This window comes from Nicotiana attenuata, chromosome 5, assembly GCF_001879085.1.
Source record: "Nicotiana attenuata strain UT chromosome 5, NIATTr2, whole genome shotgun sequence".
Classification (NCBI taxonomy): domain Eukaryota; kingdom Viridiplantae; phylum Streptophyta; class Magnoliopsida; order Solanales; family Solanaceae; genus Nicotiana; species Nicotiana attenuata.
In genome coordinates, this window is record NC_031993.1 from 9911651 (window position 1) to 9937096 (window position 25446).

The following is a 25446-nucleotide window of genomic DNA, read 5'->3' on the forward strand; positions in this document are numbered from 1 at the left end:
CACATAAATGCGCACCCGAGTTTAGGAAGATAATGTTATTAAAAGACGCGCTTAAACAGGCTAACGCATTATCAACTTTGGGGAAAACCGTGAAATTCGCTAAACGGCTCGTCCCGAAGTCTAAGTATTTTAATGTATACATTTGTTGAGAGCCCCGCAATTTATGTGTTTTGTTTGTTGGGGCGCACTTCATTTATTTTAAAAGGATGTCCTAAGAGGTCTTATGATTCTTCTATCTATGGTTATTTCTACAATTCAAATTAACCCCACTAATGCATGGTGTAGCAGTCCAATACTATCTTTCAATTATCAGAACCTATGGCGGATTGGATTCCTATCACATTGGGCCGCCCATCAGTCCAAACAGAAGGAGAAATTAAGCAGCCTAGCTTATGAGGGCCGCTCAAGCACTCAGGCCCAATGCCAGCCCCAAAGAGGAACGGGCTAACACTGGACGGAATTGTCTATCAGCAGATATTGAAGCCAAATGATTCAGAGATATGCTATCAAGCCTTAATCTATTAGAACATTAACCTCAATTAACAAGAACAATGCAGCATTCATTTCAAATTGCTCAAATTATACCTAATACTTACTGCAAACGTTTAGAATGAGTATGATTGATAGGGAGGTATCAATTTAAAGTAGACGAACTGGAAACCTTGCTTTTGATAACACAAGGCCTACTACTTATTTTCAGATTGAATTAAGCTAACATTACTAAACCTGAACTGCTGGAATTGTTACTTTGAGGAAATTTTATCGAGCCTGGACTTAGTATAAACAGGAATCTATGTTTTAACTGTTTTTTTACTCAGTTTCCAATCCAAACTACAGCGACCACAGAGATCCAACCACACTTTGTCGAGATTACTAGTTTAGAAAAAATAAACATTAGATCCAAAGTTTAACAGTCTAATAGCGTCCATAGTCCAAGTTATACAGTTCAATTTTGGTCCAATTGTACAATGTAAACACAAATCTAAAGTAAGCCTAAACAAGTGCAAACCAATTAGTATCTATTCTAGCACGACAACTTGAACACACACATCTCAAGAGGTAAACAGGAGAGCCTTTATATCAGTGTTTCAACTCGAAAGATACATCAAGTCAATCTCGAGAATGTGTACCTGGAAATAAAACAGAAATGGAGGAGAAAGGTCAGCTAGGGCAGTAATGAACAGCAGCAATGTACAACGACCAGCAGTGTTGAACAAACAGGGAACAAATGATCACAACAAGGTCCAGAAATGAATTCAGCAGTCCAGAAGTGTTTGAAATCGAATAGAGCTAACAGTTCAAACCAAAACCAACGTGAATAAGCATAAACGACCTCGCAAGTGAACCCAGGACCTTTTACAATCTCAACAAACCAGAATTCCACCTGAATATACTAAATGCAACTTCACATTTAACTCAGAAACTTTGACGAGCTTCAATTACTAAGATCTAGTAAGTAACCTAACGGAACAGTGTTTCTTTTTTTGGTTTTTCTAGAGGTTTTCTATTGTTTTTGGGTTTTTTGAATGTTGAATTTCAAAATCAGATCTGAAACTTAGGGAGCACTTTTGGGGGGAATCTTTTGGAGCTCAAAACTTGTGACTTAAGGCACTAAAGAGTGCCTTTTATAGGCCAAATGAGGGCAGCCCTCCAATTTTCAGCTTTCTTTTTAGTCCCTATTTTATTTTCACAAATAGTCCTTTACTTATTGACTTGTTCCTCAAGTTAATACACTAAAATTACTGAAATTATACTACAGCCACATTCTAGAAGATTCTAGTGAACTCTGTTGTTGTTATCTATTTGAAGAATACCTATACTACCCTTTCCTATACGAAAATTACTACCTATGCCAACTACTTATTTAAGTGCTCCAAAATACCCCCTGAAATTACTAACTCCTTACCCAACTACAAATTGCAAAAGGTTGATTAACAAAACACTTCAGCCATAACCAAACACCTAAAATCAGTCGAAATCAAGCTGAAACAAAAACCTACTAAACACAGAATAAAAGGACAGAACAGAGGCAAAGTTAAGCTAAAGGAAACAACTACTAAATCAATCTCAATTATACTAATAAAATCAAAAAATCATGAAAGCAATTATAATCATCTAGACTAACAAACGAACAAATTATGATTATAAAAAAAAAATTAAACCAAACAGAAACTATCCACAATTCGACTAAACTAACAATAAAGTGCCTGAACTAATTAAGCTAACGTTCAAACTATCAAAGCAAAACACCAATTAAGCCAAAATTAAACTAAACTAAAGAAAAAGAAAATCAAAACATCATTGAAATTAAACCAAAGCAAAACTAATCAGAAAATTAAGAGAGATTCATTTTCTTAAAAAGAAGAAGAAGCAGGGGACATAGAAAGATGAAAAACGAGGACTCACGGCTTGACTCGAACTCTTTGATTCAAAATTTGACCGCCTTGGGCGTGACTTGGACATCAACGACAGTAAATTCTCCATGAGGGGAATGAGGAAGCCATATGGTGTTGATTTGGTGAAGTTTGGAGAAATTAGGTTTCGGCCGGAATTTTTGATTTGAAATTCGAAGCATTCAACTGATATTTGAGGGAAAATGGTTGTGGATTTGGGTTGAGGGAGTTGAGGAGATTCAGTGGTGTAAATTTGGTCGAATTTGGACGAGTTTGTGTCTTGGCCGGAGCTTTTCGATATGATATTCGAGAGGCTGGGTTATGATTCGAGGGAGATGGTTTTGGGGGTTGGAAAGAGGAGGGGAAGGGGAGCTTATGGTGAAATTTTGGGGGCGTTTGGAGCTCTGCCGCCGCCGTGGGCGATTTCTGGCGGCAGCTTGCGGCGGAGGGCGGTAGGGTTGAACAGGGTACGAGGAGGAAGGGTTTTGTCTCTAGGGTATTTGGACAATTTTATTTAAAAGCTGAGATTGAACCAAAGCCGTTGGATTAGAATGAATGGGCGGCTTGGATTGATTTGGCATTAACTAACTCAAACGATGTAGTATCATTCTCATACTACGACGTTTTATTGGTCAGCAGGGGCAGGGTCATGCGGACCGGGTAGGGGCGTGTTTGGGCTGACTTTGAAGTGGGTTTGGAGGGGATTTGGGCTAATTCCAACCAGATTTGGCCCAAAAATGGGTAACATGAAGACCACTTAATTTCTTTCAATTTCCCCTCCTTTTATATTTGATATTTATTTATTATTTTTTCTGATTTTTTTGTAAAATGCAAAATTAAACTAAGGACCTGATTTACTCCCAAAATTATACTAATTATTTCCTCAAAATGATTAAGTCCTAATTCGTGACAATTTCAACAATTAACAATTAAGAATGCAAAAGCAAACTATTTTTGTTATTTTCTTTATATTTTGTTCTAAAAATAACTTAACCACTAAATAATCCTAAAATATGAAATTAGATCCTAAATGCAAATGTCAAGCGTATTTTTTTTTTATGTTTTTCATATGAATTAAAATGCTCAAATAAAAATGCAAACAATTAACAGAAAATAACACAAAATTCACAAAATTGTAAAATAATGAAAGAAAATCATTTTGTTTGAATTTTTGGAATAATTCACATAAGGCAAAAATTACGTGCTCACACCCAGTTTGGTGCCACGTGTCATATGACGTGGCATGTCAAATTAAATACAAGGCGTTCAAGGTCAAGGCTACTTGTTCGTGATACAATTCGTGGAAACAATCAAAGTGTTCGCTGCAGATAAATCAAATTCAAATTCAAGATCAAGCTCAAAGGCCCTTGAATTTATACTAGAAAAGTATGATAAGAGGAATCATAGAGATTGTACACTCATATTATTTAAAATAAAATACTACGATTGTTGCAATATTTTTCGGTCCTGATTTTATTTTGCAAATTTATTGTCAACAAATTCTGGCACGCCCAGTGGGACAATCTCTACCTCTCATCTCAACTTTTCAATCACCAAAGTTCAAGAACATCGAAATGGCTTCAAAGAAAATCAACTCCAGTTCAACTTCCACCAAGGCTGCTAATTCCAGGTTCTATGCTGATGTGGAAAACATACTCGAAGTTACCTTTGGACCAGTTACGAGGAGCAAAGCAAGCTCGTTAGGACAACAAGTACCCCAAGTGTCGTCCGCATCTACCCCTATTTTAGGATCTTCATCCTCAAAAGGAGCAAGATCTTCCACAAATGCACCTGAAGGAGGAAGCGATGTTGCTGAAAAGATCAAGAAAACTCTTGCTCTGCTTGACCTCTCCGGATCCAAGCACTCTACTGTGAAGGAAGATGATGATGCTTCAAGTGATGGATCCTCCCCACTTACACCACATAGCATGAGCCAATCAAGGATCAATCTGTGTGACAATCCATGCTACTCTCCATTGTCCACAACAATCATGCAAGCCATGGTGACAAACACTTCATCTGTGGAGGGGCAGTTGGCAAACTTGATGGAAGCAATCACTGGCTTGACCAAATACATGCAAAATCAAGATGATAGAATTGACAAGCTAACAGACAGGGTAGGAATCTTGATGGAAGAAGAATCCACTCATGCACCTGGCAAGAGATTGATCATCCCCCACGACAAGTTGCATCTACTAAGGAAACTCCAGTCTCTTCGGAATGGATGATTCCAATCAATTAACTAAAGAAGTTCATTGAAGGGAATATAAAAAACAAATATGAAGTCGCTTCCAAGTCCTCCTTTACCTACGCAAAGTCGTACACTTCAAGGATCGATATGTTGAAGATGCCTGCTGGCTATTAACCTCCAAAATTTCAACAGTTTGATGGCAAAGGCAATCCAAAGCAACATGTGGCACACTTCGTTGAGACATGCAACAATGCTGGGACTTATGGAGATTACCTCATCAAGCAGTTTGTCCGCTCATTAAAAGGAAATGCTTTTGATTGGTACACGAACCTCGAGGTTGGATCTGTTGATAGCTGGGATCAACTAGAGAAAGAATTCCTCAATCGCTTTTATAGCACGAGACGTACTGTGAGTATGATAGAACTTACAAATACTCGTCAACGAAAGGGTAAACCAGTTATCGACTTTATCAATCGTTGGAGGAATGCAAGCCTCAACTGCAAAGATAGGCTTAGTGAAGCTTCGGTCATAGAGATGTGCATCCAAGGCATGCATTGGGGACTATGCTACATCTTGCAAGGTACCAAGCCTGGCACATTTGAAGAACTCGGAACTCGTGCCCATGACATGGAGTTGAGCATGGCCTCCACTAGAAATGAAAGGTTGCCTATCTATAAGCCTCGCAAAGGGAACGACAAGCACGAAGTCAGGAAATGGAGCAAGTTTGTACCAAGATCTGAAAATAAAGAAGCTATGAATGTCAACACATCACCTGTGAAGTTCACGACGAAAGTGAGCAAGAATCAGAGTATGAAATCCACTTCGTTTCAAGATAAGCCAAGTGGAAAGAAAATGCAAGAGAAAGAGTACCCATTTCTGGATTCTGATGTGCCAGCTATTTTTGAAGAACTCCTCGAGTTAAATCTCATCGAGCTTCCGGAGATGAAGCGACCAAATGAAGCTGGGAAAACAAATGACCCAAATTACTGTAAATACCATCGACTTGTGACCACCCTCTGGAGAAGTGCTTTGTCTTCAAGGACAAAGTTATGGACTTGGCTCGCGAAAAGAAGATCGTGCTTGAAGATGAGAAAGCAAGTGCAAACTAAGTCTCTATCATATTTGGCTCATTCTGTCCAGACGAATTATATAGTTTTAAAGAAAGTAAAGATGAAGAGTTACTGGAGAATAACAAAGTTGAAGACGGTCAACCTAAGGATGATGAAGGTTGGACGTTGGTGACTCGTCGTAGGCGCCACAAAAGGAGCCCACGAAAAGGATCAATGGAACAACCAACAAGGAAAGTAATGGTGAAAAGACCTAGGAGATGGAATCAGTTTAAGTATGTAAAGAAAGCGAAAGTGGAGGTGCACCACCCTCAAAAACCACGACATCTGGTGAACTTAGAGGAGTTTTTACCAAGTTGGTTCCACACGAAGATTTCCCATGAGGGTATTGATGCCTCTTGTTTCCATACTGAGGAAGGGAAAGAAAAGAGTGATGACCTACCATTGGCACCATCTTCGGAAAAGCTTATCGAGTCCACTCCTCAAGAAGTTAACGCTTGTGAGGAAAAAGTCACGTTCACAAATGACGATCTTCTGCTAGGTGACACTCCTCATAATCGCCCATTGTACCTGGTTGGCTATATACGTGATGAAAGGGTAAATCGAATTTTGGTTGATGGAGGATCCTCAGTGAACATTTTACCAATTCGCACTGTGAAGGAACTTGGTATTCCCATGAACGAACTCTCAGAAAGTCATGTGATGATCCAAGGGTTCAACCAAGGGGGGCAAAGAGTCATAGGCGCGATCAGGCTGGGAATCACTATTCAAGATATGCAATCAAGTGCATGGCTTCATGTGATCGATACGAAGACTTTATACAATATCTTGCTTGGAAGGCCTTGGATACATGAGAATAAAGTAGTTCCATCTACCTACCATCAATGTTTAAAAGACTACGAGGGTGAAGTCGAGAAGAAGATAGTTGATGATGATGAGCCATTCACCGAGGCAGAGTCACACTTCGCCGATGCAAAGTTCTACTTGAAGAACCGCATTGTGAAAGAGCTAAAAGTTGATGATGGAATGAAAAGCAGGAATGGCGAGCCCATAACTAAAAGAGATGAGGTGACTATTGGTAAAGCCAAAGCTATACTGAGGAGGTACACGCCAACGCGAGTAAATCTCATAGAGAGGATATTGAGTCTTATGGAAAGATAGTAAGTCGCGCGCTCCAATATGTCCCTACAAGGAAGAAAGACGAGGGCGAATCATCTAAGCTCCAAACCGACACGCTAAAGGAGTTAACTCTTCTGGTAAAATGAATTGAGGCAGTAAATTTATCCTCGAAGCCGCTTGAAGGTGTTTGTAGCCCAAAATTGTTTGCAGATTGTGGCACTCCCTACAAAGCGAACAGATGAATGTTTTGATCCTAACGCTTACAAGATATTTGTAAAAGCTAGATACAATCCCAATGAGCCGTCAAAGCTAGGGAAGCTCCCATCAGAAGCTACAACAAGGCAACCACGTGAAGGTTTGGGATACAAGCAACTGTCACCAGTGCACATCTCAATAAAAAGGGCGAGTAACAATTATATCACTGTAGAAGACGAATCTTCCACTTCTAACAGGCCTTCTGTCTTTGATCGACTTGGAAAATCAATTGTGAGAACTTCCGTATCTGAGAGAATGGGTCCATTAAAGAAGGGGAATAAGTTCCAGATAAATTATCGAAATACAAGAACACCCGCTTCACCCAAAATTCAGAAGATCTCTAAAGATTTCCAAAGTTTGGTTCCTTCTAGAATGAAGCGACAAACAAAAGTCATGGTTTCGTGTGATGAAGTACTGAAGGTGAAGCCATACACTGTGTTCTACACTAAAGAACGTGATGAAGACAAAGAAAGTGTGGGTTCTTCGTATCATGTTACTGCACAAAGCGAGCATGGTGTTTTATCTCTAATGGAGGATGACGAGAAATTGGACGATGTTTCACCGTGTTATCACATATCCTTCAACGATGGGGACTCTCAAGAAGATGAAGATGCAGAAGATGCTCCACCTGAACTTGAAGAAGGAGTGAGGACTACAGTTGACGACTTAAAAGAAGTTTACCTTAGCACCGATGAGGAACCAAGACCCACATACCTAAGTGCTTTATTAGAAGTTGATGAACAAAGCACTTATACTGAGTTACTCAGGTAGTACAGGGATATCTTTTCTTGGAGCTACAAAGAGATACCTGGCTTGGACCCGAAAGTAGAAGTCCATCACCTTGCCATCAAGAATGGTGCCCGCCCTGTTAAACAAGCCCAAAGGCACTTTAGGCCAAACTTGTTCCCTTAGTTGAAACCGAAATTAACAAACTCATCGAAGCTGGCTTTATTCGTGAAGTTAAATACCCGACATGGGTTTCAAGCATTGTCCTTGTAAGGAAGAAAAATGGCCAGGTTCGAGTATGCGTTGACTTGAGGGATCTCAACAATATGAAGATGAGTTCCCGCTTCCTATTCTAGAGCTGATGATCGATGCTACTACTGGGTAGGAGGCAATGTGGACGGTTCATCAGGCTATAACCAAATTTGTATGGCACTAAAAGATGAAGAGCTTACCGCATTCCGCACCCCTAGGGAATTTATTGCTACAAGGTAATGCCTTTTGGCTTGAAGAACGCTGGCGCTACTTACCAAAGGGCTATGCAAAATATTTTTGACGATCTTCTCTACAAGAATGTCGAATTCTATGTTGACGACTTGGTGGTAAAATCAAGAGAGAAGGGCGACCACCTGAAAGACTTGAGAGTGGTGTTTGAGTTGCTCCGAAGGTACCAACTTAGGATGAATCCATTGAAATATGCCTCTGGAGTTACTTCCGGAAAGTTCCGTGGTTTCATTGTTCGACATCGAGGGATTGAAATTGATCAAGCCAAAGTAGAAGCAATTTTGAAAATGCCTGAGCCTCGGGATATTGATGAATTGAAAAGTCTGCAAGGAAATATAGCATACCTTAGAAGATTCATCTCGAACCTAGTTGGGAGGTGCCAACCATTTAGTCGCCTCATGAAGAAAGGTGTTCCTTTCAAGTGGGACCAAGCTCTTAGCAATGCCTTTGAAAGTATCAAACCTACTTGATGAAGCCTCCAGTTTTAGCAGCTCCTATACCTGGAAAGCCATTGATACTATATATTGCGGCACAAGAAAGGTCTGTTGGAGAACTGTTGGCCGAAGAAAATAGTGAGAGGAAAGAAACTCTCTTTACTACTTGAGCAGGATGATAACACCAATCGAGCTGAATTATTCGCCAATTGAAAATTTGTGTTTGGCGTTAGTTTTCTCAATCCAAAAGTTGAAGCACTACTTACAAGCTCATGTTGTCTGTCTTGTTTCTAAAGCAAATCTCATCAAGTTCGTGATGTCAAAACCTGTTCTTAGTGATCGACTAGTGAGATGGTACCTCCAATTTAAACAATTCGAGATTTTGTACATCCCTCAAAAGGCTATAAAAGGACATGCATTGGCAGACTTCTTGGCAGATCATCCGATACCTGATGACTGGGAGCTAACTGATGAATTACTTGATGAGGACGCAATGGTCGTTGAAGTTCAACCTCTATGGAAGATGTGCTTTGATGGTGCTGCGCATCGTGGAGGAGCTTGTGCTGGTGTAGTATTTGTCACTTCCCAAGGTGAAGTCTTGCCCTACTCCTTCACCTTGACACAACTCTGTTCCAACAATGTTGCTGAGTATCAAGCATTAATACTTGGGCTTGAAATGGCCGTTAATATGAAGCAATTGCAATTGCAAGTCTTTGGTGACTCCCAGTTAGTGGTCAATCAACTTTTAGGTAGTTACGAGGTCAAGAAGCCCGAACTACGCCCATATCATGATTACGCTAAAAAATTAATGGGGTGGCTCGGTGATGTGACTATTCAGCATGTGCCAAGGAAAGAAAATAAGAAGGCTGATGCTTTAGCTGCCCTAGCTTCATCGTTAACCCTACTTGATCAAGTGCAAGTTACTGTCTGCCAAAAATGGGTAGCATCGCCGCCAAATGAGGCTAAAGGTGAAGAAAATAAACTCAAGCATCTTGTCGCTGTTTCTGAAGTTGAGAAAGACGAATGGCGACAACCCATTATCGACTACTTATGATACAGGATACTTCCAGAAAATCCAAGGAGAAGGATCGAAATCCGTCGTCGTGCACCTTGCTTCCTTTACTACAAAGATACTCTATACAGAAGGTCATTCGAGGGAGTACTCTTGCGATGCTTAGGGGAAGAAGAAGCACTCCAAGCTTTGCAAGAGGCACATTCTGGGGTATGTGGGTCATACCAGTCTGGACCAAAGCTTCACTTTCATATAAAAAGGATGGGATATTATTGGCCAACGATGGTAAAAGATTGCTTGGACTACGCTCGAAGATGCAAGGCTTGTCAATTCCATGCGAATTTTATTCATCAACCTCCTGAAGTGTTGCACCTGACTGTTGCATCTTAACCGTTTGACGCTTGGGGATTGAATGTTGTTGGACCACTGCCAAAGTCCTCTGGTGAGCACCTATACATCCTGGATGCAACTGACTACTTCTCAAAATGGGCTGAAGTTGTTGCTCTTAAGGAAGTAAAGAAGGAAAATGTTGCAGGTTTCATCCGAGTAAACATTATCTATCGCTTTGGCATTCCTCGTTATATAATAACGGATAATGGCAAGTCGTTCGACAATAGGTTGATGAACAAGATTTGTGAACTCTTTGGCTTCAAGCAACGTAACTCTTCTATATACAATATTGCCGTCAATGGTCTAGCCGAGGCATTCAACAAGACTCTATGCAACTTGTTAAATAAAGTCATCTCCAAATCCAAACGGGATTGGCATGACCGTATGGAGGAAGCTCTGTGGGCATATAGGACAACTCACCGCACGCCAACACAACGCGAACCCTTATGCACTCGTTTATGGAGTTGAAGCCATCTTGACACTTGAGCGTCAAATACCTTCATTACGATTAGCTATTCAAGAAGGCATCACTGATGAAGAAAATGCTCGACTTTGATTAGCAGAATTGGAGGCTCTTAATGAGAAAAGGTTGGAAGCTCAACAGAGACTTGAATGTTATCAAGCTCGATTGTCTCGCTCCTTCAATAAAAGAGTTCGCCCGAGATCCTTTCAAGTAGGAGATCAAGTCCTTGCCGTATGAAGACCCATTATTACTTCCCATAAACCTGTAGGGAAGTCCAGTTCAAAATGGGATGGGCCATATGTCGTACAAGAAGCTTACTCAAATGGGGCTTACAAGCTGGTTGATGCAGATGGCATGAGAATCGGCCCTATCAATGGCAAGTTTTGAAGAAGTATTATCCTTGAAGTTGCAACGCTCCTTGATGCATGAGCCTAAATTGCATGTTCGAACGCTCCTTGACGCATGAGCCTAAACTGCATGTTCCTACACTCCTGGCCCGCATGAGTCTAAATTATGTACGGCCCACCACCAAAAAAACAAAAAAAAGAGGCCCGCTAGGTTGAAAACCTCGAAAGAGGCAGCCTAGGCAAAAGTAAGAACATAAAAAAAGTTACCCATTCCGAACTACGGTATGACTTGATCCTCTTTACCGATGTACGTAGGCAGCTTAGAGTTTCATTCTAAATTCAGTGGCATAAGTTTAGAAGATACATAATCCCCCAATCGTTGTCCGAATGAAGTACGATGGAGTGTAATTCATTCAATCAGCACTTGAAAATCGAGCTGAGATACCATTCTTCTGTTAAACTTTGGATCCCATTTGATTTAAAGGGGGCAACCACTATAGTAAATTGGTATCTTCAATAAAATGATTAATATCTTTTAGGAGGCTGCCAAGCATTTGCATTGAAATCCAGGAATTCATTATGCCTTCATGTTATCCAAACCTTCAAGTTATTTTTTGGCAAGCCTTCACGACGTTTCAAATTCAGTGAGACTTGAACCCAAGACATTTGGTGAGAATGAGGCTCTTGAATTTAAACTTCTGGAAATTAAAAAGGTCTTGCAATCTCGAGGCTTCCCACACCAAGATACAAAAATTTTTGGTGAAGTCGCGCTAATTTGGAACTGTCGGCATATTAGAAACCAAAGTCGACTTCGAACTCTCATCTGAAACTATCCTAAGGTATTAAATTTTATGTTTTGGATATGTTTTAGATTTTTAAGTTTAGTTTCCAATAGATTAAATGGTTCGTGATTTCAACATTCCTACATCAAGATACAAAAGTTTTGGTGAAGTCGCGCAAATCTGAAATCGTCACCGTGTCAGAATTTGGTATTGATTTCGAACTATTATTTGAAACTATCCTTAAGGCATTAAGTTTTGCATTTTGGATATGTTATAGATCTGTACGTTAAGTTTCCAAAAAATCAAACAGTTCGTAATTATGACTTTCCTACACCAAGATTTTTTTTGTGAGACTGCGCAAATCTAAAATTTTCTACGTGGTGGAATCTAAAGTTGGTTTCAAAATATTATCTGGGTCGATTATGAAGGTTATTGATTCTAAGTTTTGGACATATTTTACTTATTTTACGTGGTGGAATCCAAGTTGAATTCTTCAAGTCCGTCGGTTCAAGTTGAAGTCTTCAAGTCCGCCGGTTTCAAGTTGAAGTCTTCACGCCACTCTTCAAGTTGAAATATTCCCAAGTCTCCAAGTTGAAGCATTCAAGTCCGTCGGTCTTCAAGTTTCAGTGTTCAAATTCACCGGTCTTAAAGTTGAATTATTTATGCCCTCCAAATCTTCAAGTTGAAGTCTTCAAGTCTGTTAATTTTTCAAGTTGAATGTTAAAAGTCAACCACTCTTCGAGTTGAAGTCTGCAAAGTCCGCCAAATCTTCAAAGTTTTCCGAGTGTTCAAGTCGATGTCGTCAAGTGATGTCGTCTTCGAGTTGAAGCTTTATAACTTTCCAATCTTAAGGTGGACACATAAGTTCCTTTGTACCTTAAGTTGGCCTCTTCGTGGGTTTGTCCTTAAAAGGAACTATGATTTTCATTGAGAGTAATCTCTCTGATAGTCGAGGCACATTGAGAGTTATCTCTCCGATAGTCGGGTCACATTGAGAGTAATCTCTTCGATAGTCGGGTCATTTTGAGAGTAATCTCATTGAGAGTAATCTCTCCGATAGTCAGGTCATTTTGAGAGTAATCTCTCCAGGTCGGAGAATCGAACAACTGTAAATTTTGATTGAACGGAGGGGCAAAGCTGGTCATAAGCTGTTAGATATGATATCTTGTGTAGTAGTTAGAAATTTGATATCTGCTATTGCGCATTTGTTCTCAAACGTGATGATCCAAATGACAGACTATTCTTCTCTCAACAATATTTTTTCAAGCAATTTTGGGTGAAGAATGCTCAAAAGGATGATTTGGTATGTTTGCTTGTATGATATGCATTTACAGATATACTAAAATACTTCATAGATGAGACTATACATACTTTTGGGACATTAATGAAGCAGATTCTTGCAATTTTGCTTGTGTCCCTTTCTGGTTATGGACTTTTAGTTTCATAACCTCGCAAACTATTATCAGCTTTGTTGTTTGGCAACATACTTCCTATTGACATAGTTATTTTATAATTTCAGGTCATACAGTTTAGCAGGTGGAAGATTTCAATATGACGAAGAGTTTCAGAGATTATTTGAAGATTGTTATTCGTTAAGATTAGTTATATACTGACATTAGCTATTTACTTCAAACAATATGAGTTATTTTTTAAGGTTTTGTGATATTAATATTTTGGATTAGTACTTCCTTTTATTTGTTAATATTTAACGAGATATACTATAGTTTTATGAATTAATATCAATATGTTTTGTTATTTGCATTATTTTTTGGTCGAATGTAGTAGCTATTATTAATGGTGGCTAAACATACCGTTATAGCTTGTGAATTTTAGTGCTAATTTAACAGGATTAAGACGTTTATACAGGGATATTGTAACCATTATATTCCAATTAAAGATTATTTTTAGCAGCAATTTGATTGACTTTACTATCCATTAAAATGGACGTTAAAGGGGCATACTAATATATTTTTAGAAGAGATATTGTTGCCACTTTAATTGCCACAAAATAATTACCACTAAATGTATGGACTTTTAGCGATAAATATTTTGAATTTAGCGGCTATAAAAATGGACGTTAAAGGTGCATCATTAGTCATTTTTAGAATGAGTTTAGCAGCCATAATAATTGCCGCAAACAATTGCCGTTAAAGTAGATGGGTTTTAGCGGCAATAAGTCATACCTTTTACCAGCTTTTGGCAGAAATGCCGCTAAAGGCTTTACCGACCTCGGCATTACCGGCTAAAGATCAATTGCCGGTAAAAGATATAGCGGCTATTTTTGTTGCCGCCAATGCTGTTTTTTATTGCCGCCAAAGACCTTTTTTGTAGTAGTGTTCTCATTTGACCTCAAAAAAGCAAAGGAGAAAAGCTAAGAGAAAAGAAGAAGAAATTACCTTCGCGTTGATGCTTACGAGTCCGCAAAACTAGACTCAAGTGGCTTGCGAAGACTGCGAATTGATGCTCAACAATTACGAGCAAATGAGTTTATATAGGTTTATAAAAGATGGCATCTGAAAAGCTACCTACGATGTGGGATCAATTACGTTGAAAGGCGGCATAAATTTTGTTTCCTAATTGGGATCAAATTGCAATCCTAGTTGTATTCCATCGGTGATGGGTTATGGTGTAGTTGCCCCTGAAAGTCCAAACCAGTTAAGGATATATGTTGTGTTTAACCAAAAAATAAATTTTTAGTCAAAGCTAGAAATTAGAAGAATCAGGTTACTGATAATCAAAAAAGTAAATAAAGAAAGAAATTTTAGAATAACCAAGTATGAAAGCTGGTAAATCAAAGTATATTCCAATAGGCACCCCCCTTACATTTGTTTGTTTCTCCCCTTTTTATAGCTCTTTTGGGATACGAGCCTTACCTTTGTCCTAATAATGCTATTATGGGCAATTAATGACTTTAAATGTTACGTTATACAATTATACATTAAATACATATTTTCTAACGTTTCCAATAATTAATACTCATTAAATGTTGTATCTGGGCTCCTTTTTGTTGTCAGATTCATTCCTTTGACTCTTCACTATCTTTGAGTTTCAAATGTCTTGAATAGGTATGAGCGTTGAATTACTTNTAGAAGAGATATTGTTGCCACTTTAATTTCCACAAAACAATTACCGCTAAATGTATGACTTTTAGCGACAAATATTTTGAATTTAGCGGCTATAAAAATGGACGTTAAAGGTGCATCATCAGTCGTTTTTAGAATGGGTTTAGCAGCCATAATAATTGCCGCAAACAATTGCCGTTAAAGCAGATGGGTTTTAGCGGCAATAAGTCATACCTTTTACTAGCTTTTGGCAGAAATGCCGTTAAAGGTTTTACCGACCCCGGCATCACCAGCTAAAGATTAATTGCCGGTAAATGATATAGTGGCTACTGTTATTGCCGCCAATGCTGTTTTTTATTGCAGCCAAAGACCTTTTTTGTAGTAGTGTAATATAGCTCCAAACACTGTCCTATGTCCTCATAAGCACGACTTGCTCCTGCAAAACATAAAATTCACACTTAGAGCCATTTATCGTCATTTAACCTTCCTAGAATAGTGAAGCATAGTCGAGTTGGGGCATAAACAGTCGCCAAACTACATGAATCTAGCCTATTATCAACACCCTACACTTAAATCATTGCTAGTCCCCGAGCAATCCACCATACTCTACAAAGGTTCCTTCACTAAGAATTTCCCTAACGTATCACACCAAGAACATATCACCAAAGTTGCGTCTAGTAGTGTAACATATTTGCCTCAAGAGTCGACTCTCACGTGCCATGCAATATTCATACTTACTCAATTTACTCTATACAGAGGTCAAGACTTACCTTTCCTTCGTAAATCAAATGCCCTCACATCACACAAGAGAGTAGTTCCACAAGTAATAATAGTAAGAAGAATTAGGAACTCAGATAGACAAAATTCACTCACTCTTAGAAAGAACATTCATATGCCACAAAGATGCACCATAGGCTTGCCCGTAGTGTACTACTCTACTAATCGAGCTCATTCAGTCTCAGATCAATTAGAACTTTATTTGGTTGTAATGTAGGCTACGGGACGGGTATGATATATTTGGATATAGTGACTAACCTCCCTAAGCACCTTTAATACAATCACTTTCGCATTCAGAACCATACTTATGTCAGACCAGACATTCCACCACACTTCTATTTATAACACCCCAACTTCTTTAGGTGCAATTGTATCAAGTCACCACTTATCAAGGACTACATTTACTTATTTTCTTTTCTCTTTTTTTTAAGTGGCGCTTATTCTTTCATTTTTCAAAACACTGCACCTTTTTTCTCTATTTCATTGGTTCCACTCAAAAACCAAACCACCACCCCACACTTTAACTTTTGCATATTTCATAACCATTCAAGTGCTCATGGGAGGTAAAGGGGTTCAAACAGATGGGCCTTTCAAACAATTGGATAAGGTTTGTAATGTGGTTGCCAAAGAAATAGGCTTATAGGCTCAACGGGGTTAACTACTATGTATCGCATTTAGGTGGGTCTACTTTATATATCTGGCTTAACAAAGAAATGCCTATATCACTTCTAAGACTAAATAAAGCTACTATTTCTCTTTGCAAACACACAGGGCAAGTTCTAGGCATCAAATGCAGAGCATAGAATACAATACAACTCACACACACATGGCACATGACTCACTCTATCAAAACACTCTCGTTTGAGTACTCAAGTCAGTTATAAACATACAATTTAAGGCACTTTAACAAGAATCAACAACTGAGACTAAGCGTCACACTCTAGTGTCTATTGTGTTCAGGTGTAACAACGCTAAGGGATTCTCTTCCTATCTCAGCTCATAGCCCATAAGTACCAAATAAAAACTAGAAACAAAATAAATAAAAACTAACTACACCCGGTTCAAGCAGAACCCTTGGAAAAGAACCGCGGCCCAAAGAAAAACCAAGAGGGAGTTACTACACTACCTAAAACAGAAAATCTTTTTGGTATTTTCTTTAGACTTACTTCCCTCAAGAAAACTGTCTAGAAGATCCGTCATCAAGAAGAGTCCAACATATTTCTGGTTTTTCTTTTAAAGGTCGACTTAGACCCTCAAGAAACCCGTCGAATGAGATCCGTCGTCGGGACAAGTCGACTCACCTAATTCGACTGCTACTCAAAGCCACAAAACAAAAGAAAACATAAAACAATCATGTTCTTACATATATACACATACACCGAAGTATCCCCCACCCTACACTTAAAAAGAAGACATGTCCTCATGGCATACAAAATAAAGAAATGTGAGGTAAAGGAACTTCCCTGATGGATCAATCTTGATCGGAGACCGTCCCCTGGTCTAGATCATCATCGACCTCTTTATCTTTGCTTCTCTTCGGGCCTCCACCAAAGAGAAGACCAGAGTTCATTAAAGATTTAGGTAAAGAAGCCATATTGGTAGAAGATGATAGAGTTTTTTTTTTTGAAGAGAATCGCAGAGAGATAAAAGCAGAAGAAAGTTAAGTGCAAAGAGGATAAAGAACTTACGAAAATTTTAGAAGTGAAAGAGGTAAAATGATGAGTATAAGTAAATATATAGACAGTTAATATTATGGTCATGATTACCTCGAGAATCGGCAAAAATACTATTGAATCGTGGGGCAACACGTGCGGGGTATTAAATGAGAGAAGACGTACGTCTTGTCAAGCGTTAGAGACTGTTCAGAAGGTTTTTAGAAGATTTCCCTCCAAGAAAGGGATCTTCACCAATTTTCCGGTGACACAAAGATATGCTACCGGAAAGTAAGGGGACTATCTGTATAGGATAAAATCAAATGATTGCATGACACGTGGAACCGTAGGCAGACGGAAGACAGATCGAGTAAGAACCAAGGCCGGGAATAATAGCTACAATTGACATCGGATAGGCCCCGAAGAGCGGGTCGAATGTTTGTTACCAAATAGAGAAGAATATTCCCTAGTTTTAAATAGGCGGCCGTTGCAGAGAATGTTGGCATTCATGGTCTGCCGTTACATATTTATCAACGGCCCCCTTAGTATCATTTAAGAGTGGGCTTGATCCTAGGATCTTGTTTCTTAGGTATAGTTATAAATAGGGGTGTACATAGGTCGGTTGGTTCAGATTTTTCAATTTCCAAATCAAACCAATTGTCTCGAATTTTTAAATTTATAAACCAAACCAACAGAAGTCGGGTTTTTCAATCACAATTTTTCTCGAATTTTTCGGTTTTCTCGGGTTTTCGGATTTTTTCCGAACAAAATCTTCATAGAATAAAATTTATAATTTGTGCTCTAGTATTTCTTAGGTCCTATTAGGATAAAACTATATAAGATGTTACCCAAAAAATAATACAAAATAATATGAGATGAGTCATAATTAAACTAAAATACTCAATAAATCGCGTAAGATAAATATTGCTAATTAATAAGTCATAATAAAAATAAACATAATCTAAAAGTATTAAGTCATGTTAAAATAGGTATGGCTAATAAGTACTAAGTATTAATTACATGACTAAATAATATATAAAGTGAGTTATGCATTTTCACTATCTAAATCAATGCGAAACTAAAAAAATAAATATTCCGATATTATTGTCATTTCTAGTATTAAATTGAATTTTTTTGTTAACATTAATATTGATTTGATTTTGCTTTGGGCTTTATTTGAGTTACTAACTTTTATGGGTTATAAAACATATTATTTGACCATCCAAAGTTCTAAGTACAAGCTTGAAATAATACATTAAAAGAGAGAACTATTAAAGAGTTTAAATTTTATTTATAAATTACATTAGAATAATTATTTATGTATAAAATATTTTTAAAACTTGTATATATGTAATGTCGGGTTGGTTTGGTTTCGATTTGACTTTTTTTTAGTTAAAACCAAACAAAACCAATTATGATCGGGTTTTTTTTCTAACACCAAACCAAATTATAGTCGGTTTGGTGCAGCTTGTAGGTTTCCTTTGTAAAACCCTAGCTATAAATAGTAATTTCAACAACCATTATAAGGACACGAAACTCTTGGCAAGACTTATGCTGTATTTTACTCTCTAGCTCAATACAATAATTTTACTTACTGTTTAACATTGTTCTTATTCTCATCCTCGGAAGCATCGCTCCAGGAGCCAGGTTTGCCATTTGCTTTGGTTTTAACGCTAATTCTTATTTTTAATCTAATTTATTAGTCATTTTTGGGTCAATTTAGTGTGCTTGTCTATAAACCATGTAACAAATTAAACTGTACCGTTTTACGAGTAAAACTTTGATGAAACTTTGTGATGATTAGAATCTTGGACCAAAATGATAAATCGTAGCATTTTTCTTGTTACGTTTCTTATAGGAACTAAATACTTCTTGTGCAGACGAGACCGTTTAATTGTGAAGAATATTGATGTCAGTCGTGCGTGAACACGGGATATTTCGTGTACCGGACTGCCCAGTTATGTATTAGGGACTTCAGACTTGGCTTGTGAAAACTGGAATAGCTAGATGATTAAGATGATCCTTGCATTCCCTTAATTTTGTCTATTTAATCTTTTTTTTTTACCTGTATTTTCCATTCCCAACTTGTCATTTTTAGTGCTCTTAATACCTCTTCTGTTTACTTTTTTAGACTTATCATTATATGCGCACATACCCGAAGCAGTGGCAGAGCCGGTCACTAAGGGGTCAAAATATAAAGAAGTAAACCTGCGATGAATCCAAGGGGTATGAATATGTAGAAATATACATAAAAATATTTATGTATCGGTGACGAAAGGGTAATGATCCGTCAAACTCAATGGCTAGAAATGGCTAACTCAATGCTAATTACCAGAGTGCTTGCTCGCGCTGTTGATAGTACTTGAAATATAGCATTAGCTAATGGAAGAATATTTTTGAAAATTACCTTGACTCCTCCGATGTGTAGGTCTATGTTGCGCGGACTCTCCAAAATGATGCTGCACTCGCGTCGGATCCTCCAAAAATACACGCACCCGGCACGTATTTTTGGAGGATCGGACACGCACCCGGCAACATTTTTCGGAGAGTCCGAACAACATAGGTGTAGGTTGCTGCCTAATTTTGTTGCTTGACTTGTTTGAACCCCATGTGCTGTAATAAAACTTGCAACTATCCATTTTATGGCCTCTTTTGTCACAATGATTGTATTGAGATTTTAGAGTCCTATACTAATTTTTATTGTATCTCCTTCTCCAATGCAGTATTTGCAATGCTTGTTGGTACGTGAATTGGTGAGAAATCACGTGCTCAGCAATGTCTCAGTGTTAGCTCGTGCCCATCTTATAAATGACAACAAAAAGAGAAACAGGAGGTGTGAAAAATCTGGTAATCATCCATTCCCGTTTTTGAGCTATAGCTATAAGACTCTTAGCTTCCAGTGAGCTAGGTACATAAGGTTTTTTAACTACAAAAATGATTCCTCCCCCGGCATAAAGTGGTTCGCCAACATAACTTGCCTTGTTGTGATAGGAGTACCGCCTTTTCATTCACACCAAGGAGCCATAGCTTTACTTAGACACGGCTTGACTCAAGCCGCTTGACTGCCTCGTGCTCTTCTGTCTATTTCTTCTCTCTCTCAGATTCTTTCTCTTCTTCTTCTTCTTCAATTTCTTCATTCGGATTCTGTCATTTCCGATACAAGTATCAATGTTGGTCTGGAGCCATGTCGGTTGCAGTGCTGGTTCATTCATCTCAATGCGTTAGCTAGTTAATGTAGTTGTAATATCTATTCGTGAATTTATAAGGCACTGTGTGGTGCATTGGATTTGTATTATAATTTCCAATTTTTATTTATATCAGTGAAGTTGGGAAATTTGAACTGCTGAGTTCCCTACAAATTTGGCACCAGTCAGTTTCATTGGAACGAACATATGATTGGGAATTTGGGATGATCAGAAGGAGGAATAAAGTGCTGCAAATGGGGGTGCATACCAAGGCTTTACTGACTGGTTTTATCTGTGTGGTATTGACATTTGTTTCCAACTTAAGAAAGAGAGTGTGAAACTTTAGAAGACGAGAATTGGCTTGTGCCATTACCCTACATATACATACACATGTTACAAATCAATCTGTGCCTGTTTCTAAGCTCCAAAATCATGATCAACATTCTGTTGGATCTACCTTAAACTCAAAGGAAAGTGGATATTTAAGATATCAATACGATAGTTTGAACAGATGTCCAATCGAAAAATCAGTGCTAAACCAGAATGGAATAAAACAACAGAAAGAAGGCATAAATGTCTGAGGAAAGGTCCATCATTTGAAGCCTCTCCAGGTTGATGTGCTGGCCAATCTTTATACATTCCCTGCAAAGAAAATTGTACAGGTTAAAGTAATTGGAAAAAGAAAATATAAAAGGAGCTTAATGAATAATAAATTCGTATATACTCACAGTGATATAACATAAGCTTGTCATCTCCCGTTATTTCTTTCACATATTCCTTAATATATAGGGCTGAATCCTCAAGTTGGAGGCTGGAGCAGAGTGTGATAGACTTTAAAGAAGCAATATCCCCAAAACTGTCTGGGATCTCCATAAGCTCAGTACAGGCTAGTATTTGTAATGCCTCGAGCATGGGAAACGATTCCTCTCCAACCTTCCATTCAGAAAAATACACCTTATACAATCTTAGAAATTTGAGATTCTCACAGGTGACTTCTTCCATGTCCCATTCATTCCCCAGGATAACTGCGTCTTCTAGCTGCAGGTTTTGAAGTTTGGGCAGTCGCGCAATTTTTGACAGTAAATCAGATGTCAGATCAAACCCTTGTCAACCTCAATATTTTCAAGCTGGAAGGGAAGTGAAAATCTGTATGTTTATTGGGCCAAGGGCAATCAAAATATACAGAAACTTCTTCAAGTTCATTAAGGACATCCAATCTTGGATAACAAATCTGTTCTGCCGAACAATCCTTTGGATCTTCATTAATGGTGAATGTAAGGTTTCGAAGATTGGGAAACCTTTTGAAAAAGCTCCCTGTGTGTTTTGAATAGGAATAGACGAGCCCCCATAAAAGTCTTAAATTCTCCAACTTTGAGTCCCCTTCTAACACAGTTGGTTCGTCGATGCACAGATCAGAAATAGAACAACTTTTCATGATCACATTTCCTAGCTTTGCAATACTCCAAATACTAGGTGATAGTACCATACTTGATCCCGGGTTAGTAACCAGAAGAGTTTCTAGATTCCAGAGGTATGAAAATGATGGAGGGAGAGCAACTACCTCTGTCTCAATCATTAAGCACCTCAGATGAACAAGCATGCTTATTTCATTCAGCAAAATATCTGTCAAACTCATTCCGCGCAGATCCAAACTTTTAAGAAGCCTCAAGTGTCTTAGGTGACAGTTGTAGAAAAGATTATCATCCACCACTACCTTCAAAGAGAGGAGGTGTTTAACATAAGGATTTTTTTTTCCCTGGATAGAACAGGTCAAAGTTTTTATTCGAATGGAGATGTTGATTGTAGTGAATGGTCATTGCACGTAGCATCAGAGAAGAAGAAGAAGAAGAAGCACTTGAACTTGTACAACTTTTCCTTTTTAGCTTTTCTCAAACAAAAATCATGCACAAGATCATGAATGTGGCAACTCGGGTACTGATCTATCTCATCGAAAACTATTACCAAGCTACTCGAAATTAACTCATCCAAATAAACCTCTACTACTTCTTCCACACTTTTCATCTCGGTCTGTTCCACAAGTCCTTCAGCACTCCATAAAGCTTTCAATTCAGAGATTATAAGATCTTCGTCCTTTGAATAGCTTGCAAGGTAAAGCAAGCACGGCTTGAGGTGATCTGCTAAATGGTCATAACTTAATTCTATGACCTTCATCACTTCCTCTTCATCCTTAAAAATAAAGGAATTCAAATTATTTAGAATTTCAAACCACAAAATCTCATCCTTTTCCTTCCTTGCAATGACTCGACCGATCAGATCAAGTACCAACGGGAGCCCTTCACACCTTAAGGCTATTCGTTCTCCAATTTCCAATAGTTCATCAGGGCAACTTTCTTCTCCGAATACCCTTTTCTCTAATAACTCCCAGCTTTCTTCTAGTCTAAGCAATCGAAGATAAAGAGGATCACTGCAACATTTTCCTTCCAAAGCCACTTCCTTTTTTTGACTTGTTAGAATAATTCTACTTCCTCTCTTAACCTTAGGAAAAGCCATTATTAGCTTATCCCATTGTATAGTATCCCACAAGTCATCCAAGACAATAAGGTACCTCTTTCTAAAGAGTTCTGTCTGTAGCTTTTCAGCAATGTCATCATCTATGCCATCTTCACTGAATCTTTCTTTTAAACCAATAACCTGATTAAATATTTTTTGCAACAACTTTTTCACATTACGTTCTTGGCCGACTAAGCACCAAGCACGTACGTCAAAATGATCAACAACAGACTTATCATTATATACTCTATAAGCCAAAGTAGTTTTCCCAAGGCCTGGCATACCAACTATGGAAATGACATCTACCTCAGCTAGTCCACCGGTGAGCTTCTTAATTATCCACTCTGTCTCCTCCTCAAAACCAACAATTATTTGACCAGCTCTTGATAACTCGCTAGTTTTAACTGGCTTGTTGGGAGAGTTTACAACAATAAGACCCCTGTTCTTGGAGATCATCTCCGGTACTTTTTTTTTTTTTTTGATAAGTTTGATCTTTTCTATGATATTGGGAAGTAAGAAGATCATATGCAATAGACCATGATCTCTAACAAGAATTGATTTAATGGCATGTTCCACCTCATATGCCACATCTAGAACACGAGTCCAAAGATCTCTATTTAATTCTTGCTCAACATTCCCGAAGAACGATCTTATGAATTCTAGGTCTTCTTTCACTAGCCCAATTTCTTCCTTTATCAAAGAAACTGAACAAGCATTGGAAGTGAGCAAGTCATTTAAGTTTCTAAGTAGAAGAGTCATGAAAAGTGGTCCATCACTCAAGGGGAAGCAGAGTTGAGATGAGTCTACAGGGGCTTTCAAGAAAACGTGCTTGAGATCTTCCTTCAGGAGTTCAATATTTTCTAGGAAGTCTAGACATGCACAGTGTATTTCATTCATATTCTCTTCATTCCTTGAGTTCTCTTCTAAGTCGCGAACAAGAACGGATACCTTCCTGGTAAGTGCTCCAACACGTGCCAAGAGGATAGACAATTTGTCTTGATGAATAACACCCTTGGGCACATCAGTTAGTATAATCAATAGGAACTCTATCATGACATGAATATTTCGAGCTGAAGTGCTAGCAGTAAGAAAAATTACCATCATCGCTTGTAGATGAAAGAGATATTCTCTAAGAATGTCTGGAGAGGTTTCTATGAGCTGCTTAATGAAGCGTCCAACTTCTTCGGACTTTGAGCTTTCAAATTTGTAGAACATATGTGCCTAACCTCCAGTTCAGCAGGAATAATCTCCACAAGTAGATGAGCTAGCATGGAATTGACTCGAGCTACATCAAGTGTTAAATCAGAATCATCTGAATCATATGTTTCGTCAGAATCATATCGTTCACCAAATGAATTGACCAAAAGATACAAACAAAATTGTCCTACTTTCTCAGCCATAAGTTGAAACTGAGGTAAAACATGTTCAACCATCTCATGCTCAACGCAACCATTTACTTTCAAGAACCCCCGACACCGTGGTTCGTAGCCACGTGCTCTAATCCTCTGAGCTACAGGCCCCACCCCGTCTCCACTGGATCTGTTCATGGAAATCTCTTACATTACCACATACATTCTGAAGAACCTCATATTGAGACATTAATGGGAAAATCAACTCTGCACAACACTTGGGTATATAATGGAGATTCACGAGGAGGGCATCCAAAAATTCAACCAACTGATCGTCAGTCATGGTGGCACTTGATTTAGAATAAAGATTTGAGCTGACATAACTTAGAACGTTTTCAAGGAGGCGAGGAATGACATGATCCTTTAATTTAACCTGCATGTCATCTCCACTCTGATGAAAAAGTAGTGACTGAACAAGTTCATGAACCTCATATGACATGCAAGACGTTTCGGCATCAAAACCATCCAAAATGAAATAACAGAGCTGAAAAAATGCCGGCATATATGTCAGCTTATCAATTTCGTCCATGTCAAGAGCAGTTTGATCACGTCCATTCTTTAATCTTTCTATGAAATCCAAAAGATTGAGAATGTCCTTGAGAAATTCAGCAAATGAAACCTGCTAAAATACCAAATGTTGTATCAAATTATCAAAGCCTCATATTTACCTTGACAATTTTACTCAAAATTATTAGGCAACACACATAAGTGCAGAGGACCCTCTTCAAAATAGCCTACTGGATAAGCTAAATGTTTGGCATGAAGTTACATCTTATATCACAAATCAAGCATGGTTTACTTTGTGTATGTTATTTATTCAAGATAAAGGTGAAACAAGTTCAACAGTAACAAAGGAAAAAAGTACTTCCAATTTATCTTTCGTATGATCAAGTCTACTGATCTATCCATCCACATAACTAGTTAGTTACCCGGTGCAGTGAAGAAGCTTTTATTCTATTTGATAGATTACTTCACAGAGAATGCACTAAAGAAGGATGGATGATTTAGTGAAGAAATTCCTAAACCATTTTCTGGAGGAAGAGATGAAAACCTAAGTTGCGCGGACTCTTTGATTTTGGTGTTGTCCCCGTCCCTATACGAGACGGGGACGGGAGCGGGATACGTCCTGAATTCGGTCAACTGACTTCGGACACTTTGACCGGAGTCCAT

General features: G+C 38.4%; 1 pseudogene; it reads right to left on the minus strand.

Annotated features, from left to right (window-relative positions):
• On the minus strand, window positions 404-25446 carry LOC109225951 (annotated as a pseudogene).